The sequence below is a fragment of the Colobus angolensis genome, unplaced genomic scaffold, assembly GCF_000951035.1.
Source record: "Colobus angolensis palliatus isolate OR3802 unplaced genomic scaffold, Cang.pa_1.0 Scaffold23, whole genome shotgun sequence".
In the NCBI taxonomy this organism is placed as follows: domain Eukaryota; kingdom Metazoa; phylum Chordata; class Mammalia; order Primates; family Cercopithecidae; genus Colobus; species Colobus angolensis.
In genome coordinates this window covers 10,913,534-10,920,984 of record NW_012115488.1, presented here as the reverse complement: position 1 = coordinate 10,920,984, position 7,451 = coordinate 10,913,534, and positions in this window count along the sequence as shown.

Genomic DNA, 7,451 nt, shown 5'->3' with positions numbered 1-7,451 from the left:
AACACTCTCTCTCAATCTCTCTCTCTCTCTCTCTCTCTCTCTCTCTCTCTCTCTCTTTCACACACACACACACACACACACAAAATCAGGAATCAATAGTCATACTACCCAAAGCAATTTATAGAGTCAATGGTATTCCTTCAAACTACCAATGACATTTTTCACATAATTAGAGAAAACAATTTTAAAATTCATATGGAACCAAAAAAGAGTTCCAATAGCCATGGCAATCCTAAGCAAAAAGAACAAAGCTGGAAGCATCATATTACATGACTTCAAACTATGCTATAATACAAGGCCATAGGAACCAAAACAATAAGGTACTGATACATAAACAGACACAGAGACCAACGGAACAAAATATAGAGCCCACAAATAATGTTGTATGCTTACAACCAACTGATCTTTGACAAAGTCAAACAAAAAAAACAGTGGAGAAAAGACTTCCTTATTCAATAAATGGTGAATAACTGGCGTAAAGTTAATTCTTCCAAATATTTGAAGTAGAAATAAGACCAGATTTGTACAAACTCAGAGACTAGAAAAAGAGAAATCATTGTAATATTGATTTTAAAACATTGCAAGGACATTAAACTAAAAGCAAATTATATTATAGATCCTCTCTGATATATAGATTCAATTATTCTAAATAAAATATTAATAAAAGAAATCAAGTGATATGCACGTGTGTGTATTCCACAGGTAGAGGGGAATTATCACTATTATACATTTGAAAAATCAATTTTACTCATAACATTAGTATAAAAATAAAGAAAATCCATGTGATTATTCCAATAGATGCAGATTTAAAACTCATGTAGGATAAAAACACTAAACAAAATAGGAAATAGAACTTTCTTAATCTAATGACAAATATTATTTTAAAACTCTACTGTAAATAGCATACCCACCAATAAAATATTGATGCAAGTGCAATGAACTAAGTAAACTGAATTAAAGTGCATAAAAAATTAAAAGAATGAAACTGTCATTACTTGCAGAAACATAATGGTGTACTAGAAAATTCAAAAGGATCTGCAAACTACTCAAATTAATAGTAAATTTAGAGCAATAGTTGAATGTAAATCTAATGTATAAATAAATTATATTTTTGTATATCAAAATCAAATATGATAAAAATTTCAAGTACTCTGGATTTTGGGGACTCCCAGCAAAAGTAACTGCAACTCCACCAAAATGGGAGGTTAGATCCCCATGCATATCCTGATATGGTTTGGCTGTCCAAACCATCCAAATCTCATTTTCAATTGTAGTTTCCATAATCCCCACATGTCATGGCAGGTACCAGGTGGACATAATTGAATCATAGGGTCTGTTTCCCCACTCCACTCTTGTGATAGTGAGTGAGTTCTCATGAGATCTCTTTGTTTTACAAGGGGTTTCCCCCTTCACCAGGGACTCATTCTTCTTCCTGCCACTATGTGAAGAAGGATTTATTTGCTTATCCTTCTGCCATGATTGTAAGTTTCCTGAGGCCTCCACAGCCATGCTGAACTGTGAGTCAATTAAATGTCTTTATTTTATAAATTACCCAGTCTTGGGTATGTCTTTATTAGCAGCATGAAAACAGACTAATATAGTAAATTGGTACTGTAGATAGAGAGTGGGATACTGCTATAAGGAAACCAGAATATGTGGAATCAATTTTGGAACTAGGTAACAGGCAGAAGTTGAAACAGTTTTGAGGGCTCAAAAGAAGACATAAAAATGTGGGAAAGTTTGGAACTTCATAGAGACTTGTTGAATGATTTTGACCAAAATGCTGATAGTGAGATGGGCAATGAAGTCCAGGCTGAGGTGGTCTCAGATGGAGATGAGAAACATTTTCAAAACTAGAATAAAGGTCACTTTTGCTATGCAAAGAGACTGGTAGCATTTTGCCCCTGCCATAGAGATCTGTGGAACTTTGAACTTGAGAGAGATGATTTAGGGTATCTGACAGAAGAAATTTCTAAGCAGCAAATTGTTCAAGGGGAAGCAGAGCATAAAAGTTTTGAAAATTTGCAGCCTGATGATGGAAAAGAAAACTCCATGTTCTGGGGAGAAGTTCAAGCCTGCTGTAGAAATTTGCATAAATAATGAGGAGCCAAATGTTCGTCACCAAAACAATGGGGAAATTGTCTCCAGGGCATGTCAGAGAACTTCAGAGAACTTCACAGCATCCACTCCCATCACAGGCCCAGAGGCCTAGGAGGGAGAAATTGTTTCTGGGATGGGGCCAGGGACCCTTTGCTGTGTTCAGCTTCAGGACATGGTGCCCTGCATCCCAACTGCTTCAGCTCTAGCCATGGCTAAAAGGGGTCAAGCTACAGCTTAGGCCATTGCTCCAGAGGGTGCACATCCAAGCCTTGGCAGCTTACACGTGGTGTTGGGCCTGTAGGTTCACAGAAGTCAAGCATTGAGGTTTGGGAACCTCAACCTAGATTTAAGAGGATGCATGCAAATACCTGGATGTCTAGGCAGAAGTCTGCTGCTGTGGTGAAGCCCTCATGCTGAACCTCTGCTAGGGCAATGCAGAAGGTGAATGTGAAGTTGGAGCTCCCATACTGAGTCTACACTGGGGCACTGCCTAGTGGAGCTGTGAGAAAAGGGCAACTATCCTTCAGACCCCAGAAGGGTAGATCCACTGACAGCTTGCACTGTGTGGTGGAAAAGCTGCAGACACTATATGCCAGCCCAGGAAACAACCAGGACAGGGACTGTACCTGCAAAGCCACAGAGGTGGAGCTGCACAAGGCCACTGGAGCCCACCTCTTGCATCAGCATGACCTGGATATGAGATATGGAGTCAAAGGAGATCATTTGGGAACTTTAAGATGTAATGACTGCCCTATTGGATTTTGGACATGCATGGGGCCTGCAGCCCCTTTGTTTTGGCCAATTTCTCCCATTCGGAATTGGTGTATTTACCCAATGCCTGTACTTCCATTGTATCTAGGAAGTAAGTAACTTGCTTTTGAATTTTTCAGGCTCATAGGTGGAAGGGACCTGCCCTGTCTCAGATGAGACTTTGGACTTGGACCTTTGAGTTATTGCTAGAATTTGGAGGACTGTTGGGAGGGCATGATTGTGTTTTGAATCATGAGAAAATGAGATTTGGGAGGGGCCAGTGGTGGAATGATATGGTTTGGTTGTATCCTCACCCAAATCTCACCTTGAATTGTAGTTCCTATAACCCCCATGTGTCAGGGGAAGGACCAACTGGAGATTATTGAATCATGGGGGCTGCTTCCCTCATCCTGTTCTTGTGATAGTGAGTTAGTTCTTACAAGATCTATTGGTTTTACAAGGGGTTCCCCCTTTGCTGGGCACTCATTCTTCTCCTTCCTGATGCCATGTGAATAATGGCATGATTGCTCTCCTTCCATTATAATTCCTGAGTCCTCCCCTGCCAATCTGAACTGTGAGTCAATTAAATTTCTCTTATTTTGTAAATTATTTAGTCTTGGGTATGTCTTTCTTAGCAGCATAAGAATGAACTAATACATTTCCCATAGTAAAGAAGCTGAGTCCAGGGACTGAGCTATGATGGTCTGTTGGACCCACTTCCACGGTGTCTCATAGGATAAGACCCACTGGTTTGAAATTCCAGCCAGCAACCAGTAACAGTGTTGAGCCTACCTGGGACAAAGTGCCAGTGGGGAAGGCAAACTGCTATCTTTGCTCTTTGGGCAGCTTAGCTATTCCAGAATGTGGGATTGGAAAGCCACAAACCAGGGGCAGAAGGGGGGATTCCCCAGCACGGATAGCTGCCCTACTAAAACGTGGTCACAAGGCTTCTTTAATAGGGTCCTCAGTCCATTCCTCCTGACTGGGTGGGACTTCACAACTGAGGCCTCCAGCCACACCACCAGTGTCCTGTGGCCAACAGAGATTTGAAAACTCCCTGGGACAGACCTCCCAGAGGATGGGGCAGGTCATCATTTTTGCTGTATGGATGACTTAGCTGATACAGAGGTAGGACAGAACTGCCAGATGAAGGAGTAGGCTGCCATCTTTGCTGCTTGGGTGACTTAGCAGTTCCAGACTTAGGACTTCGGATAGCCCAAGCCAACCAGGGCAGGAATGTTACCACAGCACAGCACAGCAGCCCCACAAAATCATGGTATGCTTTTCAAAGTGGGTCCGCAAACCTATTCCTCATCACCAGGTGGAGCCTCCCAACCATGGTTTTCAGCTACCCCATTGATGTTCTCCAGAGGTTTCAGGCCTCCCTGGTACAGAGGTCACAGGTGGAGAGGTAAGCCATCATCATTACTGTTCGAATGACTTAGCTGTTCCAGCTTTTTGGGATTTGGAGTGTCCAAGGCAACCAGGGACTGAAATGGACCCACAGCACAGCATAGCTACCCTAAAACAATATGGCCAGACTACTTTTTAAGTGGGTCCCCAGTCTCCTTTCTCCTGCCTGGGTGAGACCTCACAATCAGAGTCTCCAGTCACCTCCTTCAGGTGCATTTAGGCTTACAACAGGTCTGTACCTCCCTAGGACAGAGCTCCCAGCGGAAGGGGGCAGGCTGCCATCTTTGCTATTTAGGGGCCCTCACTGATGATACCTCCAGGTACTGAAAAATGCAAGGTGACTAGGGACTGCAGCAAACCCTCTGCATACTACAGGGGCCTTATGGAAAAGTGGCCAGTTAGAAAAAAACAAAATCCAAAAGCCAGCAACCTCAAAGATTGAAGGTAGATAAGTCCACAAAGATGATAAATAATCAGCACAAGAATGCTGAATTATCAAAAGAAAACAATGCCTTTTCCCTCCAAATGACTGCATCACCTCTGCAGCAAGGGTTTGGAACCAGGCTAAAGCTGAGAGGGCTGAAATGACAGAAGTAGAATTCAGAATATGGATAGAAACAAAGTATGCTGACCTAAAGGAGTACACTGTAAGCCATCGAAGGAAGCTAAAAATCATGATAAACCATTGCAGGAGCTGACAGAAAAAAAAAAAAGCCAGTATAGAGAAGAATGTAACTGATCTGAAAGAGCTGAAATACACATTATAATAATTTTATAATGCAAACACAAGTGTTAATAGTAGAATAGACCAAGTGGAGGAAAGAATCACAGACCTTGAAGACTGGCTTTCTGAAAGAAGACTGGCAGATAGTTATAGAGAAAAAACAATGAAAAGGATTGAACAAAACTTCTGATAAATATGGGATTATGTAAAAAGACCAAATCTATACTTGATTGGTGTACCTGAAAGAGATGGGGAGAATAGAACCAATATGGAAAACATATATCAGGATATTATCCATGAGAAGTTCTTCAACCTTGCTAGAGAGGCCAACATTCAAATTCAGGAAATGAGGAGAATCCCAGTAAGACACTCCATGGCCATGCAAAAAAAACTGAAATCCTAACAGCCTCTCAAACCACAGTGCAATCTAATTCAAAATCAAAACTAAGAAATTCAGTCAAAAACATAGATTTACATGGAAATTGAATAACTTGCTCCTGAATGGATTTTTGATAAATAATGAAATTAAGGCAAAAATAAAGAAGTTCATCAAAACTAATTAGAACAAAGATACAGTGTAGCAAAATCTCTAGGACACAGCCAAGGCACTGTGAAGATGGAAATTTATGGCACTAAATGCTGTAAAAACATCAAAAAGTTAGAAAGATTTCAAGTTAACAACCTATCATCACAACTAAAAGAACTAGAGAACTAAGAGCAAACAAATCTCAAAGCTAGAAAAAGACAAGAAATAACAAAAATCAGAGCTAAACACAAGGAGCTAGAGACACAAAAACATCATTCAAAAGATCAATAAGTCCAGAAGCTGGTTTTTTAAAAATAAAAAATAATAAAATAGATCCCTAACTAGACTAATAAAGAAGGAAAGAGAAAATATTCAAATAAATACAATTAGAAATGACAAAGGGTTATTACCACTGACCCCATAGAAACACAAAGAATCAGCAGAGAATATTATGGATATCTCTCTGCATATAAACTAGAAAATCTATAAGAAACTGATAAATTCCTAGACACATACACCCTACCAAGACTGAAGGAGAAAGAAGGATTGAACCCCTGAACAGACCAATCATGAATTCTGAAATTGAGGGAGTAATAAATTGCCTACCAATTAAAGAAAGCCCTGGAACAGACACATTCACAGCTGAATTCTACCAGATGTGTAAAAAAGAACTGGTACCATTCGCACTGAAAGTATTCAAAAATTGAAGAGGAGAAACTCATTCCTAACTCATTCTACCAGACCAGCATCATCCTGATACCAAAACCTGGCAGAGATACAACAAAAAAAGAGAAGACTTCAGGCCAATATCTTTGATGAACATCAATGCAAAAAATCCTCAAAAAAATACTGGCAAATGAAACCTAACAGCAAGTCAAAAATGCTTATCCTCCATGACTAGGTACACTTCATCCCTAGAATGCAAAGTTGGTTTAACATACACAAATCAATAAATGTGGTTCATCACATAAACTGAACAAAAGACAAATACCACATGATTATCTCAATAGATGAAAAAAAGCTTTTGATGAAATTCTACATTAATTCCAGTTAAACACTTAATAAATTAGGTATTAAAAGAATATACCTCAAAATAATAAGAGTCATCTATGACAAACCCATAGGCAACATCATACTGAATGGGCAAAAGCTGGAAGCATTCCCCTTGAAAGCTAGAACAAGGCAAGGACACCCCCTCTCACCACTTCTATTTAACATAGTATTGTAAGTTCTGGCCAGAGAAATCAGGCAAGATAAAGATATAAAAGTTATTCAAATAGGAAGAAAGAAGTCAAATTATTCCTGTTTTCAGATGACATAATTTTGTATCTAAAATGTCATAGTCTAAGTCCAAAAGCTTCTTAAGCTGATAAACAACTTCAGCAAAATCTCAGTATACAAAATCAATGTGTAAAAAATTAATAGCATTCCTAAACATCATAATAGGTAAGCTGAGAGTCAAATCAGGAATGAACTTCCATTCATAATTGTCACAAAACAATAAAATACCTAGTAATACACCTAACTAGGGAGGTGAGAGACCTCTACAAGGATAACTACAAACTGCTACTCGAGAAATCAGAGATGACACAAATGAATGAAAAGCATTTCATGTTCATACATAGGAAGAATCACTATCTTCGAAATGGCCATACTGCCTGTATTGGTCAGGGTTCCCTTAGAGGAACAAAAGTAATAGGATATACATATATATCCTATTTTTATATATGTCCTACTATATATATATATATCCTATTTTTATATCCCATTTTTAATATATCCTATATATATCATATATATTATATATATCATATATACACATCATATATCCATGTGTATATATCTATCATATGTATGTCATGTATCTACATATATTATATATCCATATCTATGCCAAATACTCATCCCAGAAAAACACTTTGGTCCTGAATGCGACCC